This window comes from Echeneis naucrates, chromosome 7, assembly GCF_900963305.1.
Source record: "Echeneis naucrates chromosome 7, fEcheNa1.1, whole genome shotgun sequence".
Lineage (NCBI taxonomy): Eukaryota > Metazoa > Chordata > Actinopteri > Carangiformes > Echeneidae > Echeneis > Echeneis naucrates.
Window position 1 is genome coordinate 8,664,021 of NC_042517.1, and position 25,538 is coordinate 8,689,558.

A 25,538-nucleotide genomic window follows, 5' to 3' on the forward strand; every position below is an offset into this window, starting at 1 on the left:
GATATTTGCTGCATATCCTTCCCCACTCTCTCTCCCTCAATTTCCTCTCACTCATCAAGCTGTCCTGTTGAATAAAGCCAGAAAGAACAAAATAAATTTGCGGTTATATGAAGAGTCACACCTCTTTTGTTCAGAGCTAATGGCTTTCAAAAATTAACCCTTTATTAGATGAGAAAAAAAGCATGCTTGATGTTGATGTCAGTGAAAATACATATTAAAAAGTAATCACATTGCTGCAGCATAGGATCAAATTATGTTACAATGCAAACTCTTACTCTTGGAACGTAATGTCTTTGGCATCATCTCCAAGAAGAAAACTCTGGTTGTGGGAAGAAAACTGGAACTGTGAAGTGGAAAAATTAGCTAGATGACCTGTAAAGTAAAGTAAAGCCCAACAAAGAAAATGTTATGGACGTGTCAAAGAAACCTTGTCTTGGGTGGATGGAAAAAGGTCTAAACATCTTCATGAGAAAAGAACATCACTCACTTCATCATGGATGTTAACTATGCATTAGCAGCTGCTTGTCTTTGTACTAAAAGACGACACAAAATTTCGTGCTTTCTCTGCTCCAGACACAACAATGTGTATGTGTGTGTGGTCAAGGTGTCTGGATTTCTACACCTGCACAGGTCATTTCCCTCACAATGCAATGGGCAGTTACCGCTGAATGAACATCACTGAACAGATGCTTGTGTGTGTGTATGCACAACGCACACACCTACACACCTTGTGCATGAGCCTCTGTGCTCGCACAGCATGGATGAGTTCGTAGGAGCCGGGGCAGACCGAGCTCTTCTTCAGTGCCACATTATAAACACACATTTTAAAAGCAGGACATTTTCAGATTCCTAGTAGTTCAGCAGTCTTAATATTGGGTTCTATCTTCTGCAGTTGGTGTGGCTGCACAGTGAGGGATTCAGAATTTGGTTTTTAAAAGAGAAAACAGAGACCTAAAAAGGCTAATTTATTACAAGGTTAAAAAGATGGGTAGTCAAACATGTATTAATCTCTCCTGTGAATTAATGTAACGCAATCATTAATTTATTTCTGCTCCACATGCAGCACAAATATGGCAGTGGCCTTGGATGTGGAAGAGGTAGAGAGATACAGAGATGTACATCACTGAAGGGGCAGCAGATTCCAGTCTGACAGATAGAATTGAAGGTAGACTTGAAATGGAATGGATGAGTCATTTGTGAGATAGCTTATCTCTCTAGACTGGTTTGCTAAACGTCATTCAGTTGTCTCTACCCGTCTATGGATGGATGAATTTGCTGGCTTCAAATATTCAGTCATCAGTGTTGGACGTTTTCTCCAGCACAGGCAACAAGGCTAGTTTGGCTCATATAGCTGTTGCCTACTGACGAGCAGAAGAATACTGTATTGGCACTATACAGGGAAAATACATTCTTTCCTTATATGGCTGACAGCTGACACTGAGGAGGCCGAGTCCATTTCTGTACAATTCTTAACTTGGCTGGTTTCCCTGTAAGATAACCTATGAACCACAGGTGTATGATATCATTGTACCATCTGTGTGTGAAAAGCAACAGTTCAGAGTCAGCTTTGTGCCCTTTTTTGCTTGTTGAAGTTCTGTGTTACCTGCTGAACATCTCGCCCTGTTCGAGTGTCTGAATAAACTGGAAAGACCTGTCTCCCTTACATGAACAATTTGGTCTTAGAAGTGGGTCCTCCCCAAAAACTAAGGTTGAAATGTGGGACTTGAAGGCCTGAAATGGGGTCAGCTCACAGCGTGAAAGTTTGGAGGAAATGAACTAGAACAGGCCTGATTCAAATGAGTGACTCCTGATCAGACTTCAGCAGAGCTTGATGACGAGCTGATCATTTGAATCAGGTGTGTTGGAGCAGGACAGTGGCCCTCCAGGACCGGAGCTGGAGACCTCTGAACTAGATCTTAGGAGAGATTTTTTTCCCGGTAAAAATTCCGCTGTAATTCTCAGAATTGCAAACAGATTTTCATCCATTTTTGTCCGCTTATCCGAGGTTGGGTCACGGCAACTTCAGCATGGAGCCCCAAATTCCTTTCCCCAGATATTTTGCTTCTTATTATTGGTTGGTTTTGCAGGAAAGACCGAGGTCGGAATAAAAGGAATCCTGTAAAATTGACAGGTTACTAGGCCAGGTCTGGAGCCTCTCTGGTCTGGGATTACCTAGAATTTGTTCCACTAATAGTGAGAGAAAAATAGTACTGCTTTTTAGAAAAGTCTGTCCAGGTATCATGACCGGAGATGTTGGCTAGAAAATGTACAGTACATGCTGAGAAATTATGGGACTAATAGCTGTGAAGGACTTGATGTCTGGGTTGAAGAAATGGTCTCCCTGCAAAAGGCATTTTAAGTATGAGACAGCTCAAATGGAAATTAGAGGAACAAGAAAGAATAGATCAACTGAAGTTCAATGGAATGTCAAAAAGGGAAAGAAATAAGTATACACTCTTTAAGTCTGAGTCTGAGTTACCACCTTCCTTCACACCATGTTCAACAGCATGTCCTCTGATGAAATCTCCAGAATGAGCCAGCAAATGCAAAATAGCCTTAACGCTATCTGCCAGCTTCAGACTTCACCTCTACTGGGAAAAAAGCAAAGGACTCAGACCACCCACAGTTTCCAGGTGTCACAATCTCTGTTCACCTGAACTCTTCAGGACTATTTCCCTCACCTGCTGCACACCTCACCAATCAGTCAGTATATAAGCCTCTTCTGCTCACTCACTCCTTGATTGTTCTTAGCCCTGATGCAGGGCTTTCCAGCACTTTGCCCTGGACTGATTCCCCGTTACCTTCTGTGCCAGAGAAGTGAACAGGTTTCTGAGCCTGACTTTGTTTCAGTCAAACTTTAATTTGACTGCAAATTAACAAGGATTCACAAGGGAAACGGTTGAATTCACAGGACATGTCAATATTCGACAGCCTGAAGGACGATGTCAGTGGGTGCTGTCTAAAGAGAGATGCAGTCAGCTTGTGACTGCATATCTGAATGCAACATATTCCAACTGCCTACAAGAGAAAGCTCCTGCCATGACCAGGGAACAGACACACGCAGGACCCAGCAGGATTGCAGTAAAAACTGTCTTTTACTCCAATGCAAGGATCACAACCAGGAACACAGTCCGAACAGGGCAACAGTACAAAAACTGGTCTATGGTATATGAGGGAACAGGAAACAACGGCTGGATACGACTGCGACAATCTAGCTCAAAAGGTAGGGGAGCAAGGTTTAAATACACAAGGAAGGAATCTAGACATAGGTGCAAACAACTATGGTGGGGCAAACAATGAACAAGGCAAGAAACTTGATAGAAACACAGCGGTAAGACTTCAAAATAAAACCGGAAGTGATGAGATGGAAGCAGTGCTTTCAAAATGAAACACACGACAGGCAACTTATGTTAACAGACACTGACAGCTCTCAAGTATGGTATATGATATATGAAGAAAGTTTAGCCCACACCTCGATTTTAAGAATGTAGTAGTAAAAATTCCAATGTTGGTGCAGAAGTCGGACAGCATGGCGTGTGTGTAACAATTTAAGGGACAAACACAATGCTACACGTACATAATGGGATGAATGACTGTCCAGAGTTACTACGGAGGAGGACTGTCACTGCTAATGCTAAGGATCTGCGTTATCTGCTAAAGATAAATTACATACTGTAGGCTTACACTGCTTAAACATGAAAAGGCATTAGAATTTCTCAGGCTAGAACTGGAGGAATCTGCAACAATGAATTTGACATAAGAAGCTTGTGTAACTTTGCTTCCTGACAATTCTGAAATTACCAGTGTTACTGGCGCCACTGATTCTGCAGCTTACGGTTAAGAAATGGTGAAATAGGAAAATAGGTCCATGGGGTGCAATGTTCGTTCAAATGATTCCAACACTGATTGTTTTGTTTGTTTGTTTTTTTTAATAACTCTCTTTTTTGTAGTTGTATATTGAAGTATGGGAGCATTACTGTATAGATGAATTGAGAATGTTGTAGGAGGGCTATGCCAACAATATGTACAGTTAAAAGCCAAAGACCAACTTGTTTTTCCAGCTGTGTCACTTTAAAACTATAGACAACTGTTTGTTTGTGTACATGTCTATGTACAATTATGTTGGAGTGTGTTTAATTTTTTTGTGAGCAGTGAATGCTCAAAAGGGTGGAGTGTAGAGAGAAAATCCATCCTTTCTCTACAGGACAGCTGACACTGTGTCGGTGAGCTACTAACAAAGCTTGTGTATATAAAGGAAAGGCCGACGGAGGATGACGATGGTTCGCTGTGGAAAAAGGTGGTGCAGCTCCGATGAAGGAAATGAGATGATTGCGGGGTAGAAAGTGGGAGGCAGAGTGATGCAATGAGCAGGGAAAGAAAACAATTGGCTGAACTCTTGACACCTTTGGACACCTTCTTACTTACCTAGAACTTACTGCCATTACCAATATGATTTCTGAATTACTCAATGCTAAAGGCCTAGCATGCTATTATTGTCCTCAAGACATAAGTGTGCTTTTCGTGTGCGTGGCAGCTGCAACATGCCTTGGTTTTTGTTAAAATCCTACCAGATCAGAGCAGACACACAGCTTGCGTGACAAATACATGAGGCACTCCTGTCGCATTTGCCTCCTCAGTTTGTGGAGACACTTTCAACTTTAGGATGTTTTGTGAACACTGCCCTAACTCCAAATGACTCACTGCTTTTAATAGTCGACACATGGTCACTGGTCAAACAGGAACAGGCAGAGAAGGAAAGTTTGAGAGTGACATGGAAAAAAGAAATCGGAAATTCACAGCAAGAAAAGAGTGGAGAATTTTAGCCATCACTGCTAATGGGTGGAGCAGGCAGACATCTGCTCAAACCATGGGGGGGGGGTTACAGAGCAGGTTAACAGGCTCAACAGAGATGCTGCCATATGGAGAGGGAGTGTGAAAAGTGGGCAACATATTGACTGCTTAAACACATCAGTACTGCTATATTACTGCCATATGGGGGGAGCAAAAAATGACAAAGCAGGAAGAGAGGAAAAAAGAAAACTGGTTAGCAGTTTAACATCTGAAGCCAGAGTTATATTAATGGAATCAATCTGAGCTAGAGAACAAGGTCATGTCTGTTTATACGGGCAAATGATCAATGAGATGTATCGAGTCAGGAGGCTGATGTGGGGAAGGCAGGAACAAAATAATAATAATAATAAATAATAATAATATAGAAAGCAACAAAACTGCGGCAGAAAACAATGGAAAGTAAATGTAAAAAAGGTTGATTTGCATCCCAGAAGTATTGGTTGGTGGCCAGTATGCCATGTCTGGGGAAAAGTTTGTTCCAGTTTAACCAGTACAATAATCTGTTAGAGATCTGCCTTTTTAAAGAAGGCAAAGATGACTCAACCAATCTCTGGTCAGTTGCAGCTAACAACTGTCGTGTTTGTGTACAGAGCTTCATGTAACACTTTCTGATGAAGTGTCATTCAGACACAGCCTCTACATTGGTCCAAACAGGGCTAGGGTTAAGTGACATCCGGATTCACAGCTGGAATAATCTGCACACAAATGGTCAACCAAGATGCATTCAGTCTCACTTTAGTCTCAGGGATGAGAAAGAGACAAGGATGAAAACATTTTTTATATAAACCTAAAAGAAAGAAGGGATTAAAACAAGAATGAATGAGCCTAACAAATTGACAATACAAATCCAAGAAAAGCTGAGGTACACAAATATGTAGGACACATAGCAAGACGCTTGGATTAAAAAAAGAAGAGGTAGAGGTAAAGAGGTAAGGCAGGACTTGCAACACCACTCAAAGGGTTAATTTATATTTACAGATGAGATTCAGATCAGTTTCTTCTTGAGGAATTCACTAATGGGTTCAGTCACTCTATATATATATGTGTATATATATATATTTAATCCTTCAGTCCATTTTCACTCATTTGTGACATTCATCCATTATTCATTTGATTTTCTATATTGTGGCAACATTCAAATCAAGTCAGATGATGTTTCTTACCTCACTGATTGGACTACTTCAGAGTCAGTTAATGTAGAATTTTTCAGAGAGTGGATAAACTGGATAGTGAGCAATAATAGCATAATCTCAAAATGGAGTAGAACAGAAAGCTGATGCATGGATGTTGGGTTCTCTTGTGAAAGACAACATGAGACTGAAACTAAAAGTATTGAAGCATCTGAAATGCCACACATTTCCTTAAATGTCAGAATTATTTCAAACTGACAGTGGCAGCACATGGATCAGCAAAAGGAAAAATTGTGCTGCGTTAAAATCAGAATGTTCTTGGAAAGCTTAAAGTATAATATGAATGAGAAACCGGGGGGGTTTCTCAAAGTTGCTGACCGCAGACAAATTCTGGATCTCCAACAAAAACCTACTGGAGCATGTAACAGCTCATCACGGCAACAGATTAGGGTGAGAGTTAAGGTCAACCTGCAGTGTCAGGTATTCTGTGAGGCCCTCTGAAACAATCCGCACACATTTGTCAGTGTCAGAAAAGTAGCAACAGTAAGATGTTTTCTTGTGCAGATTTATACCATTTAAAACCCATAGCACCATTCAAAGTCAATCAGCTTCTTATAAATCGTCTCTGTGTGTTGGTCCTGTGATGGACTGGTGACCTGTCCAGGGTGTATCCCACCCTCGTCCAGAACATTGGCTGGGATTGGCTCCCGCACCCCTGTGACCCAGAAGCATGCCACAATGGACAGGTTGCAAGTGTTATACCCACCTCGCAGAGGAGGACAACAAAACAGGGAGGACCATAAAAACCGATTTATTAAATGGACTTCAACCAAGGCAATGTTGTGAGAGAGAGTCAGTGGTGTAATGGGAGTGTTGGACATGATATGAATGCAAACAACAGAAACCACATCAAGCTTCAGGAACCAGTCAAACACATCAAACCCAAACCAGTTGAAGCTGAAAGTCGGGAAGGCCCCAGCCTTCCAAAAGGGAAGAAAGCCATCTTGGAAAGCCTCCAGCTTTCCAAAAGGGAAGAAAGCCATCTTGGAAAGCCTCCAGCTTTTAAAACGTTACATCCAGGTGGAACCAATCTCCCCAGTGAGATGGCCGGAGCTCAATAATCCAACAACACTTAGGACACAAACGTAGAAGCCAAAGGCCCACGGCTGTCACAGCACCCAGAGACATATTAAAACAAACAGCCATTCGCACTCACACTTAGGCCTACAGGCAATTTAGAGTCACCAATAGCCCTAAACCTGCACACTCACTGCACCCGGGAGGGCAGAGCACCCTGAGGGAACACACACAAGCACAAGGAGAGCAAACGAACTCCACATAAGAAGGACTCGAGCCTGACGTTTGAACCCACTGCACCACCCAGTCTATACTGTAACTGCTAAGTGTAGGCAAGACACAGATGTACAATCTGGACAACAGCTGAGAGGTCAAAGGTGTAACCTACATATAACTACATGTAGAAAGGTAACCCACTGAAGGTATGGAGACTAAAACTAAAATATCTCTCCCTAGATTATTTTCTTTCCACTGTTGGCTGAGATAGGGTTAACTGAGGGTGGAGCCAGGGCTGCTGAGTAGTTGGTTTCCAGAGGAGAGGAGCAGTGCTCACATTGTGGAAAATACAGGCAAAGACAAAAAAAAAAAAAAGCTGATAGGAAGAGATTAGGAAAAAATGTGGTCAGGTGAAACATGAATGAATAAGGTGAGGGAAAGGTCGCTGCCGGTGACATTTCTCCAGAACAGGACCTATTAAATATAGCAGCCTCACTCACATTACAGAACAAGCTGGATGAGATTCTGGGATAAATTTGGAACAACTACCCAGACTACAGTGATTTATATTTTCAAAGACACAAGCTACACATCCTATATTTTTTTCAATGGTTTTTCTATTCATCACAGTATCTATCAGATACTGTGTAAGCACATGGCACATTTGCTGTTGGGCACTATGAAAGTTGGGTGTGCTGAGCAAAAGCTTTATGATGAACTCTTTAGGTTACAACAAAACATAATAAAGTAGTGAGCCGCCTCACACACAGTGGTGTTGGAAAGAGAAAGAGATGGGGGGGAAGCACAACCAAAGAGCTAAACCTTTGCATAACTAACAAGGACGCCTCTAAGATCGGCGAGACAAACGGAGTGGGAGGGCAGTGTGGCTTTTTAAAGCTTTCTACACAGGTGAGCTATGTTGCTCACTATCCAATGCCATTGTGCACATGTGATGTGAAACACCTGTGAACCTAAATCAGCTCAGGGGACATCGTCACAGCTGTGGCTCCTCAACTTCTCTAGCTTTTGACTAGAGACAGATCACGTAACCTCTGTTAATTTTTCCTCTGTGGATGAATGAACTAAATCACAAATAAACTCCCTCTGTTTGTATTGTGGTTAAAGGTTTATGTTAATTTATCACTAGATTCACTTATGGAGTCATTATGTTGTCCTTTTCACATGATTTCAGATGAGCTCTGACAGCGGCAACTTTGAGTTGGACATTGGGGCTTTTGAAGCAGGTCTGAGGATACTGAGGCCTCTGTCAGATATATGCAGCCTCTTTATACTTTATACTGTGTTCATGTATTTTCTTTTTAGTCTGGAAGCTTTGAATATATGACAAACTGTAATCAATCCTGATGCTATTATTATTTATGGATCAAGTTTCTTACAGTACGATTTTCAATACAGAGTTGTACCACAAAATTCAAAAGACCATATTAGCCTTTTACAGGTGTTCTACCTGGAGGTGCTGTGGCTGCACACCCACAGTGACCCGTTATTACCGGACTGAAAGAGAGATTGACGTTACCTTCAATCATCATTATAATGAGGGTGCTTAATGTTTATATCCGACATGCAACTGTTAACTAAATCTAACTCTGTGTTGCCCCCCAATTTTCACCGTCTGCAGTAACCATGGCGACTTTCATTCAGTAGACTGATTATTTGACTCATGAGTGGTAACAGCATACTTCCTGTTGGGAAGACGTCCTTTATTCTTTTGCCCAACCAACAACTTCAGATAGTTGGTTGCAGGGGGGAACAGTAATGAAGTAAATTTACTTGAGTACTGTACTTAAGTACAGTTTTTGAGTATCTGTACTTTACATGAGTATTATTTTTGGGGGATACTTTTACTTTCACTTCACTACATTTGAAGTACAAATATTATACTTTTTACTCCACTACATTTCTATTGATGCTCTCATTATTCGCTACTTTTGATCTAATCTAACATTACTGTTCATTGTTTTTAAATGTTTTTACATCATGCACACCTCTGTGCGTACTGCAGGTAAGAATATGGCCATGATGTATAATCCTCATCCTACCCGGATTATTTCTCCATAACGATCGGCTCCTTCTACATTTTACATCGTGGCCGTATTATTCCCCGGATCGCGCACACCTCTTGCATTCAGATGACCAGAGTTTGGATGTCTACTGTGGATATCGCTTACAACACGGTCCAACTCCTCATCAGTCACAGCTGAATACAGGTCTGTCTCTCTGCACAAAAACTCTTTAACGCTAATGTCCCGGTCCTTGTGTGTGTTGTTGTGTCTGAAGCGGTGGCGTACTTGTAAATTTGCGGTCAATATATTTGTGCGGAAATAACGCCAACAGCTTAAATAAATCCCCTCACTGTTACCTGACTCAGCTGCAGCCCTCTCCTCTCCGTCTCTTCTTTTCTGATGGAGCTACCAAACTCAGCTGTTTCTGTCAAAGATAATATTTTGTGTCGGGCTTTAAAACAAGCTAGGCTAATGGATGTTAGCATTAGAGCTGGCCAGTTAGCTTACGTTACAAGCTAACTGCGCTGTTTCTTACCTCGCTCTACGTTTCTCGTCCCAGCTTCACCGTCACCGTCTTTTTTTAAAAATATTTGTTTAGAAAAATGTTTACCCTTTATTTTCTTATTTTCTTTTCGTTTCTATTCTGATCACCGGACTGATGCTGACTGGACATTTTCCTACCGTCAGTCAAGTTTAAACGGAAGAAAAAAAATCAGTAGCTCAGCATCCTCCATCTGTATTTTTCATTTACATACCAAACTGGGATACAGAAATATTTTTTAAATGTAGTTTTTATTATAAATATGACATACATGACAAATATCTATTTTATTCATCCTCGGGGAAATTCACTGAAATGCATCACACAACAGATAAACAATAAGACACACAGACATGCTGCCTCTTACACTGCAGTGTGCTTTACTTCCGACATGACAGACACACAGATCGTTTTTGTAGAGATTAGATGATAAAAGGTTAACAAACACAAAATAGGCCCAGCAATGGGGAACTATATTGAAATGTATGTTGTGCTAAAACAGCTGGTTAATGTCCACACAGCTCCACTTTAGGGGATCAGACTCAGGGTCTTCTGTCCTGAGTCTCTCGTTCACTTGTGTCATGGCCGCTGCAGTGTGACCTGAGCGTTCCCCTTTAAGCAGGTGGGCTTCTGGGTAATGTGTGACGTGGTCAGCAGGTAGCCGTGTTGTGTTGTGTGTTTGTCACTCTCTCCGGTGAATGGTGTGAGAAGTAACGGCAGCTGTAGCCGCTGTAAGCTTTATAGTCAGTGTGATGAAACTCTTAAAAGTCCTGTGTTGTGATGTTGAATAAATCCGGTCCATTTGTTCAACTACTCCGCCTCTCCTCTTAGCCCGGACTGGTTACCATGGTTACCAGCGTCAACAAGCCAAGCTAAGGTGAAACATTCTTGTGTTTATAATACTTAACAGTCATTATCGATCATTATGATATGATTAGGGGAGTTGTTGTGGGTGGTTTGGATTATTGGGTGGGTTGCAACAATTTCTTTTCTCATGAAAAAAAGAACAATTGTAAGTCCTGTTTAACTCCAGTAACCTCCTGTCTGTTCTGAAGATGCAGGTGGTTCTGAGGTGCAAGGCTCCACACACCATACTGTAACGCCAACAGTGTAAAGCAGACAGAAAATCCCCTCTAAGATAGATTAGGGAAGAAGATCAAAGAAAATAAAATACAAAAAGGAAAAATACCATGCTCGGATATCGAAAGAAAGAATCAATGTGACAGCAACAAAAGCAAGTACAAAAAAAAATAGGGGTGAATAAGGAGGAAAACAAGATGGTACTGTAGCATGACAGAGGAAAGTAAGCAAAAAAATGAAATAACAGGAGGGGGTGAGGATAGAGAAGCTCTGTTAGGATAGGTGATAGTGGGAGATGGCGGTGGGTGAGGAATGATCTAAAGGTCACAGCGAGGGTTTATTATGTTATGGGGCCACAGACCTTTTCACTTTCAAGAAGAGGTGAAGTGGAACGGATGGGGTGATTAGAGGAAAACTTTAGGACCAGATGAAAGTTTGAAGCAATGAAGGAAGCAGGTGTGAATTTAAAAAGGTAGCTGATTGAGTGCTGTATAAGAGAAGGGGAGATTTACAGTGGGCATAAAGAAAACTCAGAAAATGAAATGACCAATTCACATTGACCCTTTGAAACCTCAAACTCAAACCTTAGTGGAAGTCTGTACCATTTAAAAATTACAAGTTACATGTGTCATGTGATGTGGATTCTGTTTCATGCATCGACTCACAAAAAATTGAAAAATAAGTAAATAAATAAAATAGAAAAAAAAAAAAATTGGCAACATTCTAGAATTGACCAACCGTTTCAATTCAGAAAGCGGCAAGCGATTGTTTATTTTTCCCCCAATGCCAGTTTGTGTGTATTCAATACATACCTAGGAACTTTTTGCAAGCACTGGTTTCCAATAGGAATAGTAGAGTGGGGTCATAGTGGAGAATTCTCCGACTGAAGTGTTTTAAGCGAAAAGCTTGAGCTCTGTTTGACATTGAATTAGAATAGTTTTGGCATCAATAAAATCATCTACTTACCTAAGATGGGAACATTTGTTTTATTACTATTTTTCTACCATTATTACCTGTTGTGGCTAATTTGCATCATACCTAAATTAAGCCTAATTGAGGACGATTATACAAACTACAATTTGAAACTCTATCTCTTTTTTTTTTGTTTGTTTGTTTACCTCCCTCTTCACACATTAAGCTTTTGTAAAATGCATTGTTGTCTGTATTGGTTTAAGCAATATCACCTTTGGTTTTAGTTGATATCAGATGAGAATAAATGTGGATCAGCCATTGGACCACTGGCTCAAAGCCCGACTGGATGGGCAGAATGCCATAACATCCAGCAAGTTTTTGTATGCTCATTCAGTGACATTTGTGTGACTGCACTCAAATCTTGTCCCATCTGAACAAGAGAATGTAAATTAAAAAGTAAAATGTTTACATAAACCTGTTGATTTAAAACCTGTGTTTTCGCCCATGTTTTTATGCACACGATGAATACTGGGATATTACTACTACACCCATTTCCTGTGCTACAGTAACACGCTCTACGGGTGGGCTTTGGTGCTAACTGGATGAACTCAGCACACTGAGAAATATCAAAGAAAATGTATTGGTATGACATTATTCAGAACTCGGGGCTTTAGTTAGGGCTCATTAAACGTTGTAGGCCACCACATAGACTAAAGGGGTGCTGATGTTCTGGATGGATCTGGAACAAGTTTTCAGGCCTGTCTTACTGATTGTTTTTGGGTCTTGTTGAGCTGTTACGAATCTATCATCTGGTATGGTGTTTTAAAAACTAAAACCTGCTTTTACCTTTATGGGGCTAGCATAATATGACCCATGTGCGTGAAGCCACACACACACTTCTGCACCTGAGAGGGTGCAAACAGGCAAAAAGCAATCTTGAGTGAATTACAGCACTTAAGGAATATAAACCAAAATAATATAACAGACATGAAATGAGTTATGACAGGGAAGAAATATGAAGACAGTTTTGACATCTTTAAATGAATCATTGTTCCCTCTATTGGCTGAAGTCATGCAACAGAAATGGCAGACTCTCATGGGTCAGGAACGAGGTGGGTGTCTCTGACCAATAACTGTTTGGGCCTCAGCGAATCATGTTGTTTGTATTGTTTTTCTGAGCTATTTATAGCAATTTGTCACAAGGAATCAACATATAACTCAGGATGTTTGTCTGGTCATAAAACCAAAGAAATTCAATGAAGTTTTGTGCCCCCTCTCTTTGCGTTTGGGAAAAAAAATCTGTGTTCACAAGCTCACTCTGTTTGAAATTACAGGTTTATCGGACTGACTTCATCTTTTGCAGCACCACCTGTTTGATTCATTTTGGTTGTTACTTTCTCATTTGGTGTGGTCTGTGGTGTTGGTGTGTAATTGTCAGCCCCATTGTGTATCACCAGATGACATCAGTGTTAGTGGCCTCAGTCTGGTTCAGTAAAGGGATGAGCTCATTGCTGCACATGACATGTCTCCATGAGTTCTGTTATAGATAAAGTTTGTTTATTATGACCATTGCTTTCTTTCCTCGGTCTAACTTTGTCCATATCTGCACATCTTGATGAGGGTAAAGACTGTTTGTTTCTGTGTGTGGGAGGCAGAGAAAGAGGGAGCATGATGGCCATTGCTGATGATATCTGTGTTTGTCTGTTACATAATCATCGTGGACTATCTTTAGATTTGGAGAGTTAGTGAATATCATCCTCTGATGCCTAATAAAAGTTGCCTGGTGACTCTGTTATGGTTGTGTGTGTGTGTGAAAATCAGCATTTGATGTGGAAAAGATGTTTGTGTCTTTTTGTGATGGAAACTTTCTCAGTCTTTTGTGCAGCAGTCACTGATTTTTGTTTTTCCATAATCAAGCGCATGCTTAACTATAGAAACTGTTTTTAATCAAATCACTGAATCATCAAGGGTTCCATCCAAATTTATGTTTTTGAAGTCTCATTGAACAAGACCAAAAGTATGTAGCCACGTTTGTTGGATGAATCTTGCTGTCATTGTGAGTCAATAAGTTGAACAGCAGAGAGTCCAGGGAATCATGGATTCCAGTCAAGGCTACAATAAAAGTGGCATGTGAATTTACACTCAGGATTATCTGTTAATTAAACAAACGCAAGAAATTATGTCGGGTGAGCTCCATGGATAGTGGTGGGATAATTTTATTTTTGTTTTGGCCAACATTTTCCTCTGGGCTCCAGTCTTTGAGCTAGGCTAACTGGCTGAGGCCTGTTGCTTCATGTTAACTGTACAGATATGAGAATGGTATCAATCATTGCATCTGCTGCATGAATATTAACAGGAAGTAAAAAAAAAGAAAAAGGATCACAAGTCTCCTGTTCTAGCTTCTCTTCACTGGCTCTCAGTTAAATTTCAGAATTGAATTTAAAATCCTTCTGTTAACATATAAAGCTCTTAATGGCCAAGCGCCATCATAGTTCCATACTGTCCCAGGAGGTCACTTCGCTCTCCAGGTGGAGATTTACTTGTAGTTCCTAGAGTCTCCAAGAGTAAATCAGGAGGCAGATCTTTGAGTTATCAGGCTCCTCTTCTATGGAACCAACTTCCAGTGTCAGCCCAGGGGGCCAGCTTTCATGACAAAAACTTCCTCGATGACTGTGCCAGTTTCCCCTGCCACTGGTAACATACCACATTAGCATACCGCACCATCATCCATTATATAGACCACATGTTAGCTAGGTAGCATGCTGTTCCTGGTGGCTGCACACAGAGAGCTACATATGACATCAAAGTAAGTTTCCTGTGCTATTTATGCCCATAAAGTTTCAGGAATCACACAAACACATTTATTGTTTTGTTTATCTCTGTATTGTTTGAAGATTGGAAATTATAAATTTGTATCTAATTAGGTAGTTTTTTTTCCTTACCACAGTGCTTACTGGTGCTGGGCAGTGACAAAAGACCTGTGCCTTGTTTCAGGCTGTCTTTTATAGTGCCTGAATAATATGCCCATTTTACTGGACCAGACCAACTGTGGGGTTGGAATGGGTTTCTGAATTTATTTCTGTGCGAATATTTTGATAACTGCCTTTAGATTATAAAATGTAAAATGACCTGTGGGGTCAATTGATTATTTGATTGCTTTCAATTAAGGGTGGTATGGTCCAGTTGGAGGGGCCTGGCCTTTAAATGGAGAAGTTTCTACACAGGGCGGTCAGAGAAGGGCTGTGGAGACACAGAGGTGTTTTGTTTAGCATTTTGAAAATATATGTATTTTTTTGATTGCAGCATTTTTGCATATTTGGTTGTGCACATTTTCTTGGACTGTAGTTTAAGGGCAATAAACCACTTCTTACACATACGCTATCCTAATTCTAGGTCAGATTCTGACAACAAGCAGTTAAAAAGGTAAATGCTAATTACTCATTGGTTATGCTGCTTGCTCCCCCATTTATGTCACTAACATTAGGCAACAACACCCCCCCCCCTTTTTTTTTTGTTATGTTTGTATCAGTGATTCAAACTGTCTGAGAGTGTTAACACCAATATTTGTACAGGTAAGCATTAGCACCTGGCTCCTCTGAACCAGCAGACCTCTCAGCCTGCCATTGTGAACAGCTGTTAACATCTGCCTTCTGATGTGGCTTTTTAAAGGCAGCACATTTCATACAAGAAGCAATCCAATGTGCCTATACAGAGAACATACAGACGAAAGTAAGATACAATCTAAGTCATAAAATCACAGAATAATTAAATTAAAATGATGAAAAGAATATGCAGCTGTCTGGATAAGTTAACAGAAGTACAGTGCAGGTTTCGTGCATGAGAAAAGAAATGTTTTTAACCAGAATTCAAAAGTATGGACATTTGATGCTGATTTAACCTCCACTGGCAGTTCCAATTGTTTACAGCATAAAAGCTAAATGCTGCTTCTCCATGTTTAGTCAGGACTCTGGTCTGGACTAGCTCACCTGAGTCATGCTAGGTTTATATTCTCTGTGCATACCGAAGATGTACTCTGGTCCAAAAACTGTTCTGTGATTTGTAAACTATTAGTGGCGTTTTAAAATCTATTCTGTGACTGTCTGGGAGCCGGTGTAAAGATTTTAAAACTGGTGTAAGCTGCTCTGATCTCTGGATCTCTGGATCTCTGGTCTACTGGAGATGAACTCATGGATGAGCTTCTCCTGGTTCTTTTGGGTGGCTTCTGTTGATGTTTTTGAGTTGGTAAGGAGCTTGATGACAGCTTTGATGTGGCTGTTGAAATGATGTGAGGCACATTGAAATCTCCCATTGTCAGTAATTTAGCCTCTGACCTTTTGCTAAACCTTATGTGTTTTCATTGCAAAAGTTGCCTTTGAGACACAGTAAGTAGATGGTGAAATCCTAAAAATGCTCCCACCTCAGCCCTCTACAGATACAGTGGTATGATTGAAGTTTTTTTTTTTTTTCATGACTCCTGCTTAAAACTCATTTACCGAATGCACCTGCACCTCCCTCTCTAATACTCCTGCAGGTGTTTCAGTTTACGACAGGATTAACATTTAAAAGTTGTTCGGTTTCGGCCCTCTTGTGTGCTGCTGAGAAAATGAGGCAGGAGTTTTACTGAAGATTACACAAGGGGACTTTTTAAAACTTGACAGGAAAAGGGAAATTTAACCTTAACTTCAACTTTAGCTTTGTGATGTTTCATAAAACTTTCTAACATAACAAAAAGGGAAATATTAAACACCCCCTGAGTTCTACATATGGTGTTTGTTGCCAAGTCTTTGTTTCATGATCTCAGTTGCTAGTGCAGCTGAATTTTTTCAAAGTGAAAGACAAACACAATCAGTGAGATTATGTTGAAACCTGGAGGCCATTAAACCTGCAAACACTCCTCTGAATAGCTGACTTCTTAAACATTTGACTAAACTTTTGATCTGTTAAAAAAATTATTGTAGCTAATAAAATGCAGTCTCTGACCTGTGGAAATATAATTAACTTCGTGAACATAATTATTTCTTTACTCATACTTTTATATATTATATATAATATATCTATATATATCTTGCAGTTACAAAATACAGGACAAACCATTAAAATTAAAAAGACAAAATATATTTTGAAATGATTTCCAAACATTAGGGTTAAAGAGAGAGTGCAATAATGAGGTAGAATTTATTGTTAATAAATCAAAAGGAGAGAAAGATTCAATATAATAATTCAGTAGATACGGACCCTAAGCCCTGAGAAAGCACACCTTAGAAAATAAATCTTTAGGGGCTCACCACAAATCCTTGGTGAACGCAGACATCCTCATGCAGTATATCGGGTTGTTACACTATTATGTTGCCATTGATATACTTTCTGTTCCTCCACCATTTTCCTGTATAAGCATTTCTGTTTGTGTTTACAGAGTGTGTCTGTGGATCCAGGCCTTTGTCTGAGTGAGCCAGTGTGTACTGTACATGTTCTCCACTCTGGGGGGATGTCTGGGACACCGGCCAGCACGTCACTGGCTCTGCATGTGTATGCGAGCGTGTGCATTTAAACAGAAGTAAATGGCCGTGACTCTCATCTGTCTCTGCAGGGGCCTTACATAAGCCTATTTAGCCTCCTAAGGGGATCCTCACCTTCCTCCTCATCTTCCTCACCTCTCATTCCTCCTCTTCCTCGTTTCCTCCCTCCTGCTCGTGCTCTTTTCTTTTCCCTCTTTCTCTCTTGATCCTACTAACCCACCCACTCATCCCTTTAGCGCCCAGAATTCAGCGAAGGGTTTTACCCATGCTTAAGGGTTTTTTGGCCAAGTCTTTAATCATGTCTGGCACAAGCTCACAACAATTGTGGTATCTATTCCCAGTTCCTCTATCTCTCTGTCTCTCTCCTCTCCATCTCTTATTCTGTCTCAATCTCTTATCCGATCCGCCTGGCACCTGCTCTCTCCCCTTTAGGTCACTTTCTTATCCCCTCTGCACACATTCAACTTCTCCCATCCTCCATGAAACCATATTCATCCCACCTTTGCTTCTATCCTCTCACCAAACAACCAGCATTCCCCTTCCGCCCCCCCCCCCAGCACCAACACTCAATGTCTCCATCCCCTCCTCTCCCTGGGGCCAACGCATTCTATCCCTCAATCCAGCTACTTCCTCATCTCCTCCTTTAATGTTTTTTTTTTCCAAGAATATGTGAATCCTTGCTTATATCTGCTTTCATTATATATAAACTTTCTATATTTGTTTGCAATTATTCCATATGTCTTCAATCTTTTTTTTCATTCACTATCATTCATCTGAATTTTTCTCCATCATCAAGTTGTTCATTTAAGATTTAATCAGTAACTTTAAAGAAATGCCCAAAGTGACATATTTACAGTGATGCATTTGTTGGACTAACAGCACAGATCGTAGATTTATTATTCATAAAAGAAAAGTATACCCTCACAGTTGAGGGGAAAAGGGGTGAGCTCATTTTGAAAGAATGAAACAAATATTTCCTGTCTGCTATCAAAATTGTTGAAGGATTTTTTAATGATTGAACAGCTTACATGGTAGACATAAATGTATCTTGTATTTCCTTAATTTCCTTAACATTTCTTATTTTCTATTTCAGATATTCTGATTTAAAATGTATTTAATGGAGATAATAAGGGTTTACTTTACGTCCAGTTAATTAAAAAAATCAAACCAAAGCAGGAAAAATTGGCTCCTGTTGGAAATTTGATATCGGGGACAAAAATAAGACTCTCTAACGCCACATTGGAATGAGAATATTTCACCTGTGCACAAAGCATGATGTCCAATATTTCATCATATTCTCTCTTTTAAACTAATGAACTCATTAGTTTAAAAAAGAGTTACTGTTGCTATGCATAAAACTACCAATTTCACAATAATGATTGTTCTGATCAATTAGAGACTGCACAGAAAACTGAAATAGTTCTAGGAGACTAAACGTACTCATGTTTTTCTCAGTACTGCAGAGACCCTCAGTGGCCACCTCTCTGAAATATCTGAGTATTTTCCATCAGCCCAATCTTGTTATATACCTTTTTACTCGGCGCTTTAAGAAGAAATTTTGCTTTTACTTTTTAAGAAGATTTTTTCCTCTTACAGTTTTATTCAAAGAAACTCTCCCTACATGTTCATACTTTCATTCATATTCTCACATCTTCTTCCCACTCCTAATTTTTTACATTTCTGGGACCATATCATTTATGTGGCTAAAGACACACACACACACACACACGCACAGACACACTAATGAATATCTTTTCTACCTGAAATAAATCAGCACAAAGTCCAATATCAGTGTGCATGGGCGGTTGTATAAGAGGGTAAAGCAGGAAAAGCAGACATGTATAAAGAAGCCACAGATGATAATAAGATCAGGCAGAACACAGAACATCGGATGAGAGCCAAGGGCAATAGAGAGAGAGACAGAGAGAGAACGAATGAGTGAGGCAGTGAGAGAGAAAATGAAGGTGAAAGTGACCTGAGAAAAGACCGACCACAGCTAAAGATATAAGCCAAGGACAGAGATGAGGAAAAGGACACAGGAAGATAATGAAAATGGAGATAAGTGATTTACATGGAAATGGTAGACAATAAAGAAGAGGGAAAGAAGGGACTCTCCCCTTTCCCTCTTTTTGTGTATTCATACTTTTAGTCAGTCACCCCCGTGGTTTGTGAATGTGTGAAGAGTACACACTGCTGTCCTATCTTGTGTGTTCATTTGTCTTCCATATCCGAGAGTAGTCTATTTTATAACCATAGTAAGTGTCTATTGCTGCGTGTGTGCGTGTGTGCGTGTGCGTGCGTGCGTACATGCGAATGCATGCGTGTTTATCTGTTAGCGTGTGAGACAATTCAGCTGAGTGCTCTCAAGGTTTCTAGATGTGGAGCTGTTGTGTCGGGCCACTTATCAGCATTTAAGTGTCCTTGAGTAATGCTGAAACACACACACACACACACATACACACATTCATGGACATGTTTGTATTCATACTGTATTTCAGTAATAAAATGAAGTGAAGGATGAAGAAACAGAGATTGGAAATATATGAAGATATATACCAAAGATACCTTTGAAGACAATTTGGTTGGACAGTAGAAGATGAAGAAGCATAGGCTTGGAAGTAGTTGGCACACACACACACACACACACACACACACACACACAGACTTGGTGCTTGTTTCCCACGGTGCAGTGCAGTGTATTTGGTCTGTGAGCACCAGGCTTATCTGTCCATTTTGTCAAAACAGCTCTGTGTGTGTGTGTGGCATGCATGGGGTGGAGTACACACACACATTTACATTAATATTCAGAATAGGTTAGAATGGCTCACAGGGAGTCATTACAACAACACTTCACACACTGGCACACAAAGACTTACAGCCTACGATAACATTTAACTTTTCATTGTTTAGCAGCACTCATTGATCACATTGATGCCATCGAGGCACATCATCTCCCCTACACCTTTTATACTCATCGCACAACTGCAAGGAGGACTGACATTAGATACAATTGGAGAGATTCACTGAACAGCAAAATGGCTCCTTTGTGTGTCATCCTTGTTATACTGCTTCTGTAATATTGTCAGACGCTTTGGTTAGTTATGTGTTTTGAAAACTCTCCTTGGGAGCTGTACCTGCCGTGTTTCTGGTGAAACAGCACTGTGCTGGCCCGCTAACAAGACTGTTTATTGTGTTTACACTCTGAAAGACGTCACAGCACAAAGAAGAGGTCATATTTAAATCCCTGATAATCGGGACTGACTGCCAGTTGTAGCCTACACTTCACACTAATGACAAAACCCTGATGTCAGCAGATGTTAGTAGGCCTTTTTCCTACGTAAAACAGGTTACAGGGACAGCAGCTCAAATGAACTACAAGGACTAAACAGACTATGACGTTACACACAGAGCTTGTAAATATAGAAAGTTGTTTGACCAAGTAAAGATACTTCATAAAATACTTTTGTAATTCTAATAATAATTTGTACCTATATATTTTAATTAACATTACATTTGAATTTGTGACTTTTAATTGTCATGAATTTGGATTTGGCATTGTTTTTATAGTTTGCAATGGACAGGTGCACATTTTTATATTTATCCACTCCTCTGTGTCATTGACAGTCCTGATCCCATCACTAAAGCAAAGATGTGTGGAAAAATACTGCTGTGCTCATGTTTATTGCTCAAATACACACGATTGTTGTGGATGTTGCAAGCTAGCCTAACAAACAAATGTTTTTGCCATAATAACATCACAAACATTTTAGCAGTTTGTATAAATGACTCGAGATAAAACCTCTTCCTGAAAAAACAAAACCAAATCAAAACTGTTAAAAAAAAAATCCCTTTGACTTCAACTTTCATCACATTGCCAATTCATAGATGAATCATGGGAGATGTGAAATGTTCTCTGGTACAGGTATGACTTTTGTGTTACTGCACGACTGATTTTTCCTGGTAAATGCCTCCTGTCAACATGTCTATTCTTGTGTGGATGTGGCCAATTTTTTTGTGAGCCCCAACCTTTCCTCATTACACTGAAAGAACAAGGTCACTTTTCATTTCAGCTGATTCCAGTCATAGTGGTTGTGGCTGTGTTATCTAGAAGGTCACTGTCATAGACTTTATGTCTCTGCGCACTGCTGCCTGAAAACAATACCTGTATACAGATCGTAAAAAATACATCTAAATATATTTGTAAATGAATGTCATGGAGCTTTCCGGTGGTGTTGGTTTTATTTGTCCTTCTAAAAATCCTCAGGCTTTATTCCAAATCAAAACTAACTTTGTTGCAATTTTGCTCATCTAATGAATAGTTTCAGTCTAGAGTGGGTTGAAATGTGTCAGAACACAAGAACTCCTAGATGTTATGGAATATATTTTCTAGGCCACAGCAGCAGCTACTGTTTAATAAATGAGGCAGATCAGTCAGGAGGTGACCCAGGAAAAAATGGCGAGTCACTCTCTCTCTTTTACGATTGCTCTCTTTACTTTTCACATTCTGCTGGGTTTGTTGTTATTGTTCTCACTTGCAAAAACAGGGGGTGGGGCTAAGGGCGGTCTTTAAGAGGTGTCCAGGTGACACCAAGGGAAGAAATGAGATGGATTGAAAATGAAACCCATTGGACAAAGCAATGGCAATGAAAGTCCATAGGATCATATGACACCACCAGGTCAGAGTCCTGCTTGGCAAAGATGTCCAATCTGCGTTCTAACAAAGAATTTAAGGTCAAGATGAAAGAGAGACAGGGCAGCGAAGAATTGTCCAAAATCCAAATTCATATAAAGAAAGCTATACTTTACATTTATGTGTGTTAGTGGAAATTATGTGATTGTCCGAAGTCCGAAATTACTTTTACATTTGTAATAGCTTGCAGAATCTTGGCGTGTTTAGTAGGAAGCAACTGGATTTCTTTATCTTGTGTGAAGACGTTTTGCCTCTCATCCAAAATGCTTCTTCAGTTCTGAGGGAGATAAAGAGCTGTGCAGGGGATTGACAGAGCAGAGCCGTTCAGTCTACCAGGGCTGGAAACGAAACCAGCAGTGGAAATAAGGGAGGGGACGAAAATGGAGGTCAAGGATGGTTCACAAAGTCAAATGATAACATAAAATCAAAAAAAGTGTCGAAGCACATTATGCTGGAGTCTTTCTAAAGCTGCTGCGGTCTTTGTATTGCTTTTATGGCGATTCAGAACTCATTTTATTTCATTATTTGAATTTCCAAGAGCCTCCACACAGTGGTCACCGGTTGTCCTGCTATCCACCCACACAAACCAACACAAGAATCAACTCGTAGCAAGTTAAGGAGTGCAAAATGTGAGAATGCATGATTAAAAGGACAGTTGAATCAAGATGAAGGGCTTAGGGCTGAGGGGAAAATGATATAATGGAGACGGATGAGAAACTGAAGGGAGGGAAGAGGAGGACAGAGGACGGCTGAAGTTTAGGTACAGTAGCCACTGAGTTCCCTGTTTGGACAGGCCGTTTATCTAATTACAGGCGCTGCATCTCATGAGGAATGGAGGGAGTGCAGCATGATCGGCCAAGTGTGTTTACCTTTGGACTCCTCTTTATTCCTGTCCTCCCCTTAAATGGGATGTTTGGACACAAATATAGAGAGAAATGAGAGGTAAAATGCTGCTGGTGTGTCTGAGAATATTCTGACTTGTGTAACTATAGTTCACACAATCTTACATTCCTTCTGCACAAATTTTGTCAGGGGCCCAGGAACTCTTTTAGGAATTTAGGAATCCTATCAGCTCGATATATTTAGGTTTTTCTTTTAACTTGCTCCCTGTCTTTAGTTCCTGGGGGCTCATCAGTGCCAGGGAGTGTTTGTTCAGTCCTGTGCTGTGGTTCACTGGCTCTCAGTTCTAGTACTTGGTTGACCTCCAGTCCTGAGAGAATGGCCCAGAACTCTGGGACTCATACTGGAGGACAGGGAGCACTTTGTCTTCTCTTTCTCCCCTTCCATTTTCCTTTCCTCGTTGTCGCTCTCTTTCCCTTTTTCATGGATCACTGTATCCTATCAAGAAAAAAAGATAGAGAGAGAGCTGTGGGCTCAAATGTCAGAAAGTCGAGGGTTTCCCAGCCAGGCAATTACATAGACTGCATGACAACAGTAACACACACACACGCAAACACACACAAGCACACATAAAACATGCAGATCCCACATATGAGCTTGGAATGTAACGACAAGAGCTATACTTCAAAAAAAGTCACAATTTCCAATTCAACGCACAAATACTCTCCGGTGACCACCTGTCACTCACACTGAGGTTTGTATACACACAGACACTCATTCTCGCACATACACAAACACACACACACACACACACTGTCAGTGAGGTCAGGTGGTTTTTCAATCAACGCAGCTGTGTGCTCTCCAGAGCAGTAAAATGATTTTAGGTGGAGTGTTGGCAGGCTTTGATGAGTCTAACACACCACTCAGTTCTGGTTCATTCTATCTGCCTACAAAGGCTTTGACAGGCGGCTGCTAGACTGTTATAAGACGCTGCAACTGCACCTGGTTGATGTGTGGGAGCGCATGCGCACACACACACAAATTTGAAAGGAAATTTTTCTGTGTAGATTTACAAGCCCTGCGAGAGACCAGTATGAAGAAAGATGGGCTGAGTTCCTTATGCCCTTGAAAATAACCTTTCTTTGCTAGAGGAGGAAATGAGTTTTGTTTTTGTTTTTTTAAATGAAGGGATTGCTTTAAATGTTGTAGTTAGTCAGGTTTCCTTGATTGAAATGATATAATCATATGCAAGAGGACAGTGAGTCATTTGAGAGTCTCTCAGGTTAGATGAGGATGAAATAACAGATGATGAATTTGGTCATCTGGTGTCACAAATGTACAGCATAGGTTCAAATTTAATTTGGAGCCATTGTTTCTTTGTCCTCTAAGATGAACTGTACTCATTTTGGTGATAACTTTTCAGCTTTTTTGGGGGCTAAGTATCAAGTAAAGTCATAAAGTCATGCCTTCCATATTTCAGAAGTGAGTTCTGACTTAACCTTTGCCTTTGACACAAGACCCCTAAAGGCATTGAAATCTCATCCAATGAGCGGTCAGAGAGTGTGTTTCATTCAGCATCTGCTGATGTGTTGAATCATTTGGTATAATTATAGGGGGGGTATGGAAGAAAATGAATTCTTTCCTCACTGTTTGGCCTCCTGTCAAACATTAGACTCCTTTCACAGAGACCTAAATATAACCTGCTCTTTAGGTTTTCTTACCAATGCAGTGTTCCAATATGTCACTGGCAAGATAAATGATACTTTGCCACTGACAGCCTTCCAACATCTCTTTTTATGATATACTTTAAAAATCTAAAAACTCTAAAAATGTTTTGTTCTTTTTTTCAATCAAAGGGAAAAACTCTGGGATTTAGTTTCAGGACATTTGATGTTATTTTTTGATACACTGGCCCCTTTTAATATCTTCATGAATAAACATGAGTGCTTCCGTGGTATCTGTATTTTGGTCAAGCAGGAAGCTAGAGGGATGTTTTGGAGAGCAAAATCTATGAGCTCTCCTCTTATCATCCTCATGGTGTAAATCATTAATGAGGTGTGTGTTTCTGCCTGCACCTCTGCCTGGTCAGTCCTGGGCCTGCAGTGCATAACAGTGTGTGTGCGTACATGTGTGTTTTAGTGGGGAAATCTCTGTTTTCTGTAGGCAAACGTGAAAATGTGTTGAGTTTTCCTAATGTTTATATACCTGCTCATCTGCAATTGTATGTGTGAGTGTGGTGTAGTGCCACTGTGCAATGAACATCTTCATTGTTATTAATCTTATTATATATATTTGTATTTTATGTGTGTGCATGCATGTGTATGATGGAGTGATGCATACACTGGGGTCTTTGAAGTGTAAAGTAACAGGCTTTTTTTTTTTTTTTTAAGTTTTGGTAATGAAATATTTATATGAGCAGGAGTGCTGCTCTGGGAGGACAAGTTGAGAGAAAGTGAGATGAGGACAGAGGGATAGACTTGCATTTAAACAACAAATAAGCAAAGATTCATGTTGCCTTCGAGAGCAAGCCCACCCTTAAATTGCCCTTTAAAAAATTGGTTATGTCCTGTTTCCATTGCAATGTTCAAAATCATCATTGAAAATGTCTCCAGGTTTCAAGAGGATAGCAATAAAGTAGATTCTCTTTGATTTGGAAGAGAT

General features: G+C 40.2%; 1 protein-coding gene across 1 annotated transcript in view; it reads left to right on the forward strand.

Moving 5' to 3' along the window:
* Positions 1–3,202: 3,202 nt before the first annotated feature.
* sema3b (sema domain, immunoglobulin domain (Ig), short basic domain, secreted, (semaphorin) 3B) overlaps positions 3,203–25,538 on the forward strand; it is a 93,881-nt gene continuing 71,545 nt past the window's right edge. Inside the window, exon 1 of the mRNA XM_029505829.1 lies at positions 3,203–3,223. The gene's annotated coding sequence lies outside the window, so the exon portion shown is untranslated. The remainder of the gene's footprint in view (positions 3,224–25,538) is intronic.